Source organism: Nothoprocta perdicaria, unplaced genomic scaffold (genome assembly GCF_003342845.1).
Source record: "Nothoprocta perdicaria isolate Ctin4 unplaced genomic scaffold, notPer1 scaffold_17, whole genome shotgun sequence".
Taxonomy (NCBI): domain Eukaryota; kingdom Metazoa; phylum Chordata; class Aves; order Tinamiformes; family Tinamidae; genus Nothoprocta; species Nothoprocta perdicaria.
In genome coordinates, this window is record NW_020454871.1 from 6,337,092 (window position 1) to 6,352,324 (window position 15,233).

Consider the following 15,233-nt stretch of genomic DNA (forward strand, 5'->3'; position numbering starts at 1 on the left):
CTTCCAACACCCTAAGAAAACATTGAACCTACACAAAAGTCCAGCCCCCACAAACACAGTCCCCATAAAGGCAGCAAAGAGGTCCAGGGCATTACAACCATCCTGCCCTTTGCTGCTCCAAAGGCAGCTGGAAAGGCACCAAGCACATTTCAATCAGCAGGACTGAGGTACCACTTCAGGCACAAAATTCAGTATTTTGAAGACGGGATCTGGGAGCTGCCACTCTCCATCTTTAGCCACCCAAAAGAATTAAGAATCAAGGCGGGAGGTTCAGCTTTTGGGAGACTTTACCCACATGCTTCACTGACACGTTGCTATTATCAAAGCCTGAAACGCTTTTCACATGTTATTATTTGTGTTAAATAAAACACAGTGGTAAACACTTCATCCTTTTCACATATTCTGTTTCTGTCAGCTCAGCCATTATTGTCTTGTTCTTGTCAGGTTGCAGCAAATAGCCTACTAAAAAGCTATCTGCAACTTAATTAAAATACACATTATTAATGTCATGTTTATATGGAAAGTCTCTAGCAAAATAAGTAGCCTCTAGCTTTTGAAGCAGCGCAATTAAGTCTGTCAATACGTACCAGTCACTACATGAAAAAGAAAACATGAGTAAGTGAAGCAATTTGACCTGCTTCAACCATCTCCACAGAAAATGGCATTTTGCAGAATATTTGACCTGCAAAACAACCCCACGATAATTACCTGAAACAGTCACTTGTGCAACAATGTGCAATTTGAAGGCCACAGATCATTTGAAGCTAGTTTGTTTAAATGCAACTGGTACAATCCTACCTAATTTTTAGGACAATTCTCAACTCTTTAGCAGAATAATCTTTGCACAAAACCACATACCAAAAAAACAGCATCTTCTTGATATGTAACGTCTGAAGTTAATGTAATATCAAAAGCAGACAACTAAGCCCAGCCTCACTAAATCATCACACTACCAGGATGCTTCACAAAGATAATCAAAACACACACGTTAAAACAGCATTAAAAACAATATGCAGAGTTTCATACTCAGCAAAATGACTTCTGTTTTGATTAGCACTTGTTTAAAATGTTTTCAGATTGGAGCCTTGCTGCACCAGCTCTATCTGATGCACAGCTGTAAGTCGGCAGGTCTCAGCTCTCCATATTTAGGTACCAGCAGATGGGAAATGACAACACACAAGGTGCCTTCTGCAACAAGACACACAGACAAACTGCGAACACAAGAAGGTGTGAGAAGACTTAGGAAAGTCACAATCTCTTCAGAGGTTTGGCATTATAGAAGCACATAAGAATTGGGATATTCTCACTTATGAATGCTCAGGAATAAACAAAATCACAAAACTATCTCATGGGGCAGAAAATACATGTTTCGCCTCAATGTTGTCTTCAGTAACAAGCTCCTGCAACTACTAAATGAGATTCCAGACCAAGTAGATAGAAAAAAAAAATCCTACCAATTTGAGTCACATTCACAGCTTTGTCTCAGGACTGCCCACCTGAACGGAGCCCTATCTTGCACTCCACAGCTGCTAGAATTGCTTATGGTTGTTCAGAAGCATGAAAAATGTGATATCAACCTCGTGCAGAGAGCAAAAGCTTTCTTGAAAGAGACATTTCTATAATAAAATATAATAATCAAATTAAGCAGTGATATAATAAAACTTCAAACTCAATTTGATGATATGATTCTGTGCTCAACTATTTGTAAATGTGGGTTAGGATTAAGAAATTATAAACACGCAGATATCCCAGGATAAACCTCATGGAGACTTCCAGTAAGATGGAAACATTGCTGTATGTATACACAGTGGTAATATTTTTCTAGTATTCTTCAAAATACTTACAACACAAGCAAGGCTGCAGGTCATCTTATTATGAAAGATTAAGTGATCACTGAGGAAAAAAAGGAAGCTTGAGTGATGTTTGAGATGTGGCTTTCTGAATTAATCCTTCATTTAATAAGGCCCAAGGCTTGTTGTAGTGGGTAGGACAAGGTTTGTCAAGTAGGACATCAAAGAGTGACTGGCAAGCAGATCACTGGCAAGTCTTTTGTATTAATATTTGGATTTAGGGAGGTGGATAATCTGCCAGCAACTTTTAAGCTTCCAGATTCAAAAAGAACTCAATGCTAGGTTTTCAAGCATCCGAGAATAAACTCCCATTTCTCCTTCATCTCCATCCGGTTTAGGTTCTTCACCTTTCTAAACTTGGTGCTCATTTCCCCTCGGTGTAGCAACCGGAACATGTTGCTGTGCTCCTGGAAGCGGCCTCGGCCCCTTGCGCAGCTCGTAGCTCAGCAGGGCCGGTGATTTTCACACTCCCTTCTCCTTGGTGCTGACTCGGAAAGGACAGAGGTGTCAGTGGAACTGACGTCCCAGGCCATGTACCATATAAATGACACTATTCATAATTCAGGATAGGCTGGGCTAAATTCAGATTATTTTTCTATTCAACCAGCTGATGCAATTGACCTTTAGATTAAATTTGCTGGGATAGATTCACCATTAATATTAAATGACAAAAAAACTACCTCTGAACTCCACGTCTTTCCTTGGGCTCTTGATTATTTCTGTGTTCCAATTACTTAAGTAATCTACCTATGAAGATACCCAAACTAGTATCACGACCAGCCTACCAATTTCAAAACTGACAGAATTCAAATTATTTCAAGCATAACAACACTGATTTACAGGCAAATCTCATTCATTTCTCATCATTAGTTCAAATAATTCCCTGCCTGTTTTATCTGCCAATTATCGAGTGTTTCCAGTCCCAAAGAAGGCTCCTTTTCTTGTTACCAGAGGTAAATAAGTAAATTCACGAGCAGCAGGACTAATGAAGCCTGGTTCCAAGTCTCTCCTCCATGTGAAGTTTCAGATTTTTAATAACAGGAAAGCTAATTAGCTTTGGGGTTAATAAGTGAGACTATTAATAGGGCCTTTCTCCTCTACCCAGAAACATCTATTCTGAACTTCCCACTTTGATACTTCTAAGCCTCTGAAATTTGCTAAAAAGGTACAGAGGTGACCGAAAAGTCCTCTTTTGGGGAAAAGCAGCATTTAAAAATAAATAAATAAAAAACCACCGCTGCCATAACACTGCAACCAAAAACCACTTGTTATCCCACAAAAGTCCACAGAGCTGCACAGGAGAAAAAAGAGGATAACTCCCCAAGGTCCAGCTGCACACATGCAGAAGTAGCTCCAGCTACGACAAGGGCTGCCAAGGGGGCTGGAAAGGGCTCCTGTGCCCTGGCCCTCGCAGGAGGATGGACGAGCCCAAAGCAGCAGCTCTGCCTGTTCCAAAGCGCTGTCACCGGCCCCAGTTGAGCCCCAACACTCATGCCCAGCACTTGCTTCCTCAGGGCCCCACAGACCAACAGCTTCCATGCCCTTTTAACAGCATTGAGAGAATGTATGCAGCATGAAACGCAAAGCATACAAAAATCAACAGAAATTTTGGCAATCAGGAGTGAGAACCTCCAAAGAACACAGCGTGCAAAGCATGTGCAGAAATACTCCCTACAGGCATACGCTGACTTCCTTGGTCTGATCCAGGCTACAGAAGTTAAAGGTAGGTCTCCCAAACCTACAAGCTGTTATCCCAGCCATTTTATTGACAAGAAAGATGAACCAAAGAACAGCTCAGTTCTTTGTTCAAACTTGACAGAAACTTCGCTCACAGACAAAAAAAAAAAAAAAAAAAAAAAAAAAAAAAAAAAAAAAAAAAAAAAAAAAAAAAAAAAAAAAAACACACACACACACACCTAGAATATATCTCACCTAACATTTGAATCAGTAGCCTTCAACTGGCACCCTAATCTCCTAAACACAGTATAGAATACTGAATAGTTATTTTAACAATACTCTTGGCTCAGTACCAATACATTAGCTTTAAAACGCTATTTCAAGCACTATTTAGGCTGTCTTTTAAAGAAATGGGCTGCACCTATTACTTGGATACAAAGGAGAGCTTTCTGTACATCTCCCATAGTGGAAATAATCCCACAACACAGGACTGTTCAAAAATCCCTAGGAGCTAAATAGGTCTGTTTAAATCATCAATGTGTTTAGGTTTTGGTTAAGCAAATGAATTTCATAAAAAACTTAAACCAATTGATTTTCTCCCTCCAGAAATCGGTCAAAGAGTGCATTTTTATGGTGGACCTTAGGCACTGAATCAGGATTAGAGAATCAAACAAGCATCAAAACGCTCTCGGTACCACAAGCTATTTTCTTCTCTGCCTCTGATTCCTAGACAGTTATTACTTTTGACAAAGAATTACAGAGAAATATTCCTCTAGGTATTTGAAAGTAAGGAGCCATCCATTATTAATAGATTTTTTTTACCTTGGTGAGACTGTTGTGCCAGAAAGTACCATTTAGATGGGGAGCTTGGGGGAGAAGGGCCGGGCAGGCTGCTAGAGTTTATGCATCTTGTATCAGAGGTTTTAAAGACCAGCTGGCTCTATTTTTTGTATTCATTATTCATTTCAAGTTTTGTACTAACAGTGGTTGAACTTCACATATCTTCATCATACAACTGATCTACATGCCTGGCTCTGCAGACAGGTAGGTTTGTGCCTTCCCAGTGAAGTACACGTGCACACACCTGCTCTTATCTTCTTATTCAGCAGCATAGTACAGTTCAGAGGGGAATTGACATTGTATAATTACATGCCAAGTTTTTTTTCTAAATTTTGATCCTGTTTTAATTTCTAATCTATTGTCTAGAAACAACAAGAGCTTGAAGACACACATCTCAAGTATTTGGTAAATTACATTTTCTCCTTACTATTATTCTTACTGAAGGTTAGTAGGGAAAGAAGAAACAACAGTTAGATGGACTAATCCAAAAATCTGCTTTCCCAAAATGGCATTAAATTCACTTGATTCACTTAGACTATACAACAGTGATTTTGATGGAGGAGGCACAAGCCAGAACTAAGTAATCTGAAAAAAGTATCAGGTTCTTTTACAGGAATAAATTGTAGCCCGATGCATAATACCTCAAGATTTGACAGTAAATTTTCTTCACAATAACTGTAGCTATTGCATCATTTATATGCCTGATACTGAAAAATGGAACCAACTGCACTTGGGATTAATGTACTAGTCTCATTCTAAGGACGTCAATGAAGCTGCTCTTGCAAAGTTAGTTAATAGCAACTTTGTTAACAAAAATCCGCCCCCCCCCCCCTCCCCCGCAGGTCTACTGAATTCACTGTACTGTTTTCCAAGGGTTGCTGGTAAGCAATTTAGGAACACTGTTTTACTTCAAGTGGGGATTATAAAGTATAAAAAAAAAATGAATCCTTTATATTCAATAGCTTCTTGTTCTTTAAAGAAATTTCATGTTTAAAAAAATCTTCATATCCTATTCCTTTTAAAAATAGGACTTAGATATGATTTACATTTACACTTCATTTTTGCATTATGATCTTTAACTCTGTTCAACTACTCAGGTCAGGAGCACTGTATCCCATACCAAAATAGTTTATGCAAAGAAACAAGAAAATAATTCCCCAGGATTTTGAAGACAACCTGTAGATGCAAGAAGCAACCAGGTGTCTCACCCTAAGACTATCATCAGGGTTCTGCCTGTCTCTTACTATCACTTCATGTCAGGCAGAAACTGAATATCGCAAGTAAGGGAAGTCTTCAGTATTTTAATGTGTAATTTACAGGTATATAGATTTATGCAGCACTTCTGTAAAGAATGAAAATCCTGTTTTGCCCTTGAAATGTACTTAGATTCATCATACTGCATTTGCTAAAAATGAAGCAACTGCTTCATCTAACAGTTTGTTCAAATTACATTAAAGTGCAGGCACATTTAACGCACACAGCAATGCTCGTGACCAAGCAGCACTCTATTTAATAAAAAGAGGGAGCACAAAACAATGAATTCTAAGAAAGTAAACCCTGAGTTCTCCTAACTTGCTTCTGAAAGGTGGAAGAGGCAGAGAAAATTGGTATAGGTATAAATAGCCCCCCCAAAAAAGTTTAGATTTTATAGTATAAAGCCCAAAACTAAGTTTTTAGACTGAGCTTATATTTATTATACCAATCAGTACATCTTGGAAAAAAAGCAGACAATTTCTGCCATACAAGTGATATTTTTCAGACCTGAAACAAAAGCAGGAATTTAACTGGATATCTGATAGACTACAAGGGGGAAGAGGGAACCAAACAGCCTGGCTAAGGGGGCAGGGGAGAGGGGCTGCCTGGCAGGGGAAGCAGCCCGATGCGGTTCCTACTTGTGCAACCCATAGGATGAAAGCGGGACAGCAGCACTGGGCATCCACATCACCCTGTCCAGGGAACTTATCAGGGTTTAGTACCCGAGTTTTGAGTTTCCAGGCTTATCTGTCAAAATTATTTTGTAGGTCATTCTCTAATTAAGTCAGAGCAGTTGTTTCCAACTTGATTTTGCTTTGAAGTTTGCTGCTTCTGTTTCAGACCTGAAGAACAACTCCTGTGCCTGAAAGCTTATCTGCCTTTTCCCCACTACACTTAGTCTAATTAGAGATGTTACCCTATCTGTAAATCTTTTCTTCTCTTAATTAATAACTTGGTGGATTTGCTGGTGGCAAGTGCACAGGTGGATCACTCTACAGCTATCAAACTAATAGGGAATTAAACTAAGCATTACTGACATGGTATTTCCTCATTAAAAATTGCAGTAACACCTCTTCCTTTCCAACAAGATAGGCCTGCAAAATGCTGCCCTCCAAGCACTGCTCCTGCTAGGGCCAGGAGAACTTCATGCTACTGTGGTCTATGAACCATGAAACGCCTGGTTAAAGTCCCCTACAAAGTTTCTCTAATAAGCAGGTGTCAAAAGAGACACAAGAAAAAAAGGACTGACATTTGGAAGGAGTTAAATCAAAGTGGAATTCATTGAAGAATAAAGTGTTGTTTGTGAAATGGAATAGGACATGAAAGAGTAGCATTGTTGGAAGGCAGACAGAGGAAGCGGAGCGGCCTCGAGCTGGCCGGCGTGCTGCTGGAGGGGCAGCTCTCCCGACCCACGCGCAGACCCTACTCAAGCCAGGCAGCAGCGCCAGACAAACAACATTGTCACTCTCCTGGGATTTCTGAATTTCCATTGAAGTATCTCTCTGCTCTCCCCTTTAAAGGCAAAGCCAGAAGACTCAAAGGGCAAACTAAGCAGATGGGACAACTGAGTTGTTTGCTGAAGCATCATATGTACAGTGATGTTTAAAGACCTACAGCGAACAGAAAATGATGGAGACAGAGAATACAACACAGGTGAACTGACATGAAAAAAAAACCTTCCCCACTGTCTCCCAGGGAAAGAAGAACTAAACATGGTGTATTAAAGAGGAATTTCCTATTTTAAATTTCCTCCAACTTCTATAATCACCCAAAATCCATTTCTAGAGCAAAGTTGACCAACAACCTGTTTTGCTCAGCCTTTACAGAGGATGCTGTAAGGATGGCTCCTAAATTCTTAACCTTGCTTCATATCTCAGTCTACTCAATTTTCTAAACTTTACCTAAAACACATTGATTAGACAACCTATGCATGAGTTCATCATTTTCAGATTTCATGGATATAATACAGCATATTTTATGGATCTAATCTTAAACAAAGTTCCTGTTCCCATCTTTTTCTGGCAGTCTGTTGAATAAAAGTTCTCGGCACTGCATCAGCACACAGTACGTGCATTATACATTCAATAGTTGAGTGTTCCCTAATGCAAGCTCTGGACATTATAATATACATTATAATTTCTCTAAAACTCAGATCCAGACAGCATGGTCTGGTCCAACCATTACTTTTAGTATTTATGGGTGTTCTGGAGATTTATTTTTCATTTAATACACCACACTAAGCTTGTCAAGTAGTTAAAGATTTGTGTTGTAGGCACTATTGATTCCAGAATAAGAGCTGATAATACTGACCTAGAATAGAAAGTTGACGTCATTCTGAAACAATAGTATTACATCATTAGGTTAAGTAAAAAACCTTTTCCATTGAGGCCATTAAAAATAAAAAACAAAATATAAACAAAATGCAAGACAAAGCACTAAGATGACAACCAGATTAAGGCAGTGCAAGTCAAAAATGCCATTCACTTCCTTCTGATCTTCGAAGCTTCTCAATGACTTTTTCATCTCAGACCAGTTATTTAATATGCTAATAGCACAGGCCAACACAGTTTCCAAACACACACACAGCTCAAAACGACTCCTTTGATGAAGTAACCAGAACAGGAACACGATGCAGTCTGCTGGTGAAACCTCCCTCCCGTGTTGTGCAGTGAGATCCAGGCTCCCAGCCTGGCTGCAGCAGGAGGGCAGGAGCTGGGAGAACTCCTGCCTCCGCATGAGCGCTGCTGGACACTGGTTGCTGCTTCCAGAGGCTACTTTCCTCCTGCGCTTGCTTGTAGACACCAGATGCAAAGCTGCATGTGCTAAGAGAAACCAAACCCAGACTGGACAGTGATTTGTGCCCTTCTGGAGAAGTAGCTGGAGGCCAGAGGAGCTATCCCACATTGCCAAGAGTCACGGAAGACTTAACTAGAGGCAGCTTAGTTCTACCTTGCTTTCTTAATACAAGGACTACTGTCCTTTAGCTCCAGTGCCTGTTCTCCTTCCCTCCATGCAGTCTAGCTCTGAAGCTGTTTTCCTGCTTTCCTTGCACACCTGCATCTCAAAAAGCCAATTTGGTCTGACCTGCATCTTAAACATTTAAGCGCCAGTGTGACTACAGCCTAGTTTGCATGTCAACTGTTCCTGTCTGCAGGAATTTAAGTTAAAAAGAAGCTGTCTATGAAGACACTTCATTTGCCTCTTTTACATAGTTGACTTCCCCAGCATTTCCACGACATATCAAGTACGAATTGACAGATTAAAAAAAACAAGTGTGTCGTAGGGCTCTCAGGCACAGCCGTCCTGCTGTTCGCTCCTGTCAGCGTTGCTCCCTAACGGCCTCCTGCCAAACACTGCTCCTGGCTTGTGAGGGTCTCTGGGGCACGTTGTGAACAGCTGTCCTTCCTGTGACCGCCAGCCCCACCAAGTCCCACCGAGGTGACGCTCGTCCCCACAGCTTCCAGACTCCTTTAAGAATCCTTCCCTCCTTCAAACTTCTCTGCTTCACCAAACCGGCTTCCAATAGCACAGCCCTTCTGTCCAGCATCCTCTCCTGCTTTCAAATTTTCCCCCTCTAATGAGTTCGCCAATTTTAAGACCATCAGTGCCTTTGATCTGCACCTCTACAGCAAACAACTTTTCCCAACTACGGAGAAAGGCTGGAAAAACAAAGCTATGGCCTTCAGTACAATAGATGCAGTGATTCTTGCATGTCAGTTTATCAGCCTCAGAACTAGAATCCAGCAAAATTAGCCCCACATAGAAGAGTTACTATGGAAAATTCAGGAAAATTCATCTGTGTGCAGCATAAAGAAAATAAACCTAGAGGAGTATTTTTGATACTCCTCTTTGAGATACTCTTTCATTTATCTCAAAGAATGGCTACAGAAAAGCTCTTAAAGAATCTCATGTCCTTGTGCATCTTTCTTCATTATGGGAGCTACCACCTCAATATTTTACCATTTTTAGCCCTTGTATTATCAGACTTTCCCTAGTTCCACCTGTGTCTTTCAACAGCACAGAGCCAGGTACTGAGGGGCAAATGCAGAACTCCCATTCCTGAAGGCAGTCCTGTGCCTAACGACTCAAGACTCCTGGGGATGACCTGTCCATCAACAGGCCATTGCCACACAGAACTCTTTAGGGCCTGCAGTAACATCTATAGGGGTAACATACACCATCTTTACGTGGGGTAGCTCTTGCTAGGGCAGACCATTGGCAATGGAGGGCTTTCCTTGCCCTACTTGTCCTGCTGGGACCATTTTATTTCTAAAAGAGATTAAGTGTTCAGGGCGCCGTTTCAGAGCTCCCTCCTTATTTATCTAGGGACTTTTTAAAAATGAAGAGAAGAAGTGTTAGATTTGTTTCATGTATTTAACTTGTCCTATCAAAGGAAGCCCTTGTTTCAGGCTGCCTTTCTGGCTGCCTTTGCCTCTTCCTATTCCTGGCACAACAGTGTATTCTCTACCCAGGGACATGAGGATCTGAAGCAATAACTGGCAAGAAATCAGTATCCTTTTTAAAGATTAAAATTGAGACGTGACTATCAAAGAAACTCTGGTATCAGGAAGTGGGAAGAAATATCTCTCTCCCATTTAAAGAAAAAGATGTTTATGAACAACTTAACAGATAAAAGCTTTTCTTTTAAATAAAATCCAAACTAAAGAACTTAATTTTCAAATGAGTCAAGAGGGAAGCAAATCAAATAAGTAAATGCCAAATCCCTAGCATTCAATAAACTCAGCCCAGTCCTGGGCTTATCATATTTGCTCTTGCCTAGTCAGAGCAGTATGGGCCAGTTGAAATTCCACCTCCTAAAAAGATATTCTTTACTCAGAGCCCTTAAATTCATTTTACTGCTGATAAGAACTGCTTCACACCAGTGGACTGTAAAACCTAACTTGGCTTTTAATATTCTTTCTGGATTAAGTGAATTACATCTGATTCTTTCTGATTTTGCTGGTGATAAACAATTATTTTTGTTTGCTTTGATACAGCAGTAGAGATTCTTCACCTTGATCAAGAAATTCAAGGTGAGAAGATGAAGATACAGCAAAAGACTCCAGTGGAGCTCGCTGCCGGTGTAACTAGTGTGGCAGCCACTGCAGAGGCCCCTACAAGCCCTTGGCTAGACTTGCCTAGGGCCTTGAAAGCAGAATCACCCATTGCAGAGACACCTGAACTGACCGCAGGTCATTGGGTTCTCTGCATGTTTTGATTCCCTAAAACAAAACGTTACTTACTAGGCCTCACAGGCACCATATATAAGCTGTGTCTCCTTGAACTGAATGGTTGCAAACTTGCTTTCCATAGTAATTTGTTCTCCAAAATCATGACTTCACAAACTACTTAATCTTCTTCTGTCTTCTGACCAAAAGCTAATTATTTTTTCTTTAGTGTTATAAATGAGGTTTAGCAGTTTCTTCCGATCCCTAAAATTTTGTTTAAAGAAACTGTGATAATAAAACCTGCTTAAAGACTGCTAGAAAGTATGTAAAGCAGTAATTTTAAAAATGAAACACTGAAAAAAATAAAACCTTTTTAAGACCAACAGCAAATAAACAGAGCTCCTTAAATTCCTCTAATCAACCCCAAAAGGCACAGTAGGGGAACACCACACCTTTTTATTTATTCTCTCTCCTACATCACCATCAACAGCCTAAATAAGCTCCCTCACCAATTCTACCTTTAGTCTTTTGAGATCCAAAAGATGTGTAGAATCAAAGTGTCAGCTCTACTCCAGGTCAACAGATTTCACTGATGCCTGAACAAAGAAAAACCTCTGCACCAGCACACCCACATTTCTCTGCTCTTTCAGATATTACAAGCTGCTCCAGTCTCCTCAAAGCCATTCACATTAGACAAACACAGTAAGACTTGTATAAACACAACTGTTTGGTTATTCCAGGAAGTGGGAAACCTTTATAATTCTATAATGTGCTTTATTAAGAAACAGTTCTAAGTGGGCTTTGTTATAGAAAGCTTTAGCTAAAAATATTTTAATAATTCTGTAAAGTTCACTGAAAGATGTATTCTAAAGCACATTAGGCTGTCATCAACTTTTACACCAGATGCTCAAGAGAGAAATTGTGAATAGAACTTGATTATAAAATGCACTAGCTCTCCATGTGCTTAACTTACTGAATAACCTTGCAACTCTTTCCATAGCAGTCTTGGTCATGCACAGGGAACAGATTAACATGCACCTTACAATCCCTAATTGTAACTGAACAAACTGAATTTGTGAAATGAAAGCAACACTTCTGGTTCCAATTCAAGGAATCCCCGTAACTTGTTCTAACTGGGGGGGGGAGGAAAAAAAAAAAGAGGTTGTTCTGTGGCTGATATAATCCCACCATGTGAAAAAGGTCAGACACCAACACAGCCCAGCAGCCAGACACACGGACACACATTGCAGCCTCTTCGGCTGGCACTCGGGTCACTCCAGTAGTCTCACAATCAGAGCTGATCCGCATTATTTTAATGCAACAGTTCATCACCACTCTCTACTTTTATTTCAGTACCTCTCACAAAAAAAGATTCCAGTTCCAGCCACTTCAAGACGGAGTTTTAACTAAAACAAAGCCTTAACATTTCAGGAATCTTTTTTTTGCACTAAAGTAATGGGAAAGCTTGATTTAGCCTAGCAGAGATATTCCAAGCCAACATAAGAAATCCATAGGCACTAATCCCAAATGTATGTACTCACAGAAAATTATCCCACTTAAAACTTCACATCTTGCAAGCACTTGAACACAGACAATTTTGCTCAGGAGGACAAACTCACAGAGCTCAGAGTGACGCATATGAAGGCAACATTAGCACGTAGTTAAGGCTTCACTGAAACTTCAGCTCTTGGATAGTTAAATATTTCTCCAGCAGTGCTCTGATGCCCCCGTTTGAAAGCAAACAGCTCAGACTACATTTTTTGGACCATTTCATGAGTAGTCAACAGATGTGACAAATCATATTTCTTAATAAACTAAACTATAATAAATTAGCGCATTTGTATAGAATTATTTCCTATCCATGTACAGAATAACCTTGTTAACACACTCAGTGACTGCAAATGTAACATATAGTTGCTCTCTACTTAAATGCATCATGCTCAGAGACTAACTGCATACAAGATTCATACAAGTTCAGGCATGGAAAAAAATGCAAAACTGAACAAAGAATTCAGAAGGCTGCTTCTAGGGGAAGTGGAAGACTTGTATATATTCTCTTTAGTGCTTTGTGGAGAAAAATAAATATTGAGAAATAGCAAATTAGATTATTTTCACTCACAATTAGGAGAAAAAGTATGGACCAACAGAAGACATTTCTCACATCCTCCTTCTATTGTGACTGTTCATCACGCAGGGACAGGAGAAAGCCTGGATGAAAAGGAACCACATTAGGTGAAGGTCGCTGTAGCTCTGCGTGTCTCTATGTGTAACCTCACAGTTGCTCATGTGAGCACACAGGAACACAGAGCCAAACGCCTAGCACAGCCTTAGACTGGCATAAACCCATCATGAAGCAGCACAGTAATTTATGTCTATTCTGACTGTTTGCTCCAGCTCTCTTTTAATCTATTATTCTCACTGAAGTCTATGGGTAACTCATCAGGTCTATTCCTTATGCTACCAGACTCCATGCAAGTTAATAAGAGAAAAGGCTAAATAGTCCAGGACGCTCAGAATTACTAAGCAGTTCTGAGAGTCTGTCCCATAGAGATGGTTTTATTAAAGTTCACAGTTTAGAAAGCTGCTCTGCGTTCACGTGTTCTAAAAGGCAACAAGAATCACTAAGAACTGAATATATTTAGAAGTCTGGACCCACTTTTCTTTCCTAATATTATACATTATGAGATCAAGTCATAAGTATATAAATAAAACTCCTCTGGTGAAGATTCTTCAGCCTTTCATCTTGAGCAATCCTTTGTCATACAGGGACCTCTCAGCATGAGAACTGCAGCAGCTCAGGCCCAGGAGGAGTCCCCTTTTGAAATGCAGCCCTTCACACTGAGAAATGACTCACAGGATTTGATTTTATTCTTTAATAATGGATTTTACGAGATACTGCATCTTCCAATCCCACCGGTGTTAACAGCCAAAATTCTAAGGTTACAATTTAGCTCTGGCTCCAGCTCCCACAGAGATAAATGACAACAAGTTTGTGCTGCCTCCAAGGAGGCAGGCTCAGGAGCTCGGTTTTACCTCAGCCTGGATCCTGCAGGTTCGGCACTAAAGTCGGAGGCAATTGGCTTGAACAAAGATTAAGGACCTCAAGATTCAGCCTAATGTGCCCTGCATCTCTCAGTACCTAACAGGATTAGGCCTTATACATTACATGAAGCAGAAAATGAGGCTGAGAGAAAATGAAACATTTCTATTTGACTGATGTTTCAGATCTGAAGAGACCTAGCTTTTCAGAATAATCTAAGTACATTACAATTCATTAAAATGAAGACTATATATTGCAGAACTCTGTTCAACTGCATATTCATCAAACTAAAACTTATTTGCAACCCATACGTCTGTCGCCTCTATCAGGCAAATAACTTTGCAGCTACTGCTATGGCCATGTGAGCTTAAACACAGTAATATGTTTTATCTATTCAGCCCGACGGAAAAGGGTCCGTAAACCTCTTCATTCATAGATTGATGTGCATTGTGAGATGACATGAATAATGAATATCAGGAAGACACCTGCTGCCATCAGGTCTAAGAAACCCAAACTTTAATACAAACAGGTTTAAAATGCTTTTCTGCACTTTTCCATTTTCCCAACATGACAGCTTTGAGAAGGTTCTGCTGAGCAAATGGGTGCTGCTTCCTTTAAAGTTCACTATTTAATTTCCTCTGACATTTGGAAAATTTCCCCTCTATTCTGTTCTTTCTCCTCTTTGTGTTATTTGTTAGGTTCGCCTTTGCCTTTCACGTCAGAAAATAGATGAAATGATTTGTCTCATCACAATAAAAGAACTGCTCACACTGTTTTCCTTTCAGTTCTGGTTATTACTTAACTGCACCCTGGCTGGTTCTTTGTATTGTGCTTTCCATCCTGGGCATTAACTTCTGTTCTGTTTAATTTATTAAATTAAGAGTTGGCAAGCTTGCAATAGCTAATGATTTAGGTGCTTCCTCAGATCAAATTGAGAGGGAATGTTTCAGAGTCCTAAGGGAGACCAAATAAGATGAATATCTCAAAAGCGATTAGAATTTGTTAGGTAGGCAGAAAGAATTGGTTGCAACTTTGAAAAAGTCCTAAAGGGCAGCATTTTTATTCTTCTTTAAAATCTCTTTGAGAAACTTGATCTACCCTAAAGATCTCTTCTGAAAATTACCAAGATAAGAAACAGCAAAATATCACACAATTTCATCACATACCACAATATCACATGTCACTATGACTTGATTGTTTAACTATAGTTGTGTAAACAAGTAACTGATTTCATTGGTGATATATTGAAAGTGCGATTGTCGCAGACAACATGCAAGGAAGGCAGAGTGCACAGGGACTAGTTTTACTAGGAATAAGCTTCTAGCCCACAGGTTGAGAAGCCTGCACTGAATAATCAGTAACAAATATTTATAACAATTTATTTTGCCATTAGCACAAAGCCAC

The 15,233-nt window shown here is 39.9% G+C and overlaps 1 long non-coding RNA gene across 1 annotated transcript in view; it reads right to left on the reverse strand.

Annotated features, from left to right (window-relative positions):
• The window catches only part of LOC112944535, a 64,525-nt gene extending 51,564 nt beyond the window's left edge, over window positions 1-12,961 (reverse strand). The window contains exon 1 of the long non-coding RNA XR_003248785.1: window positions 12,909-12,961. This is a non-coding gene — a long non-coding RNA (uncharacterized LOC112944535). The remainder of the gene's footprint in view (window positions 1-12,908) is intronic.
• Window positions 12,962-15,233: the final 2,272 nt, after the last annotated feature.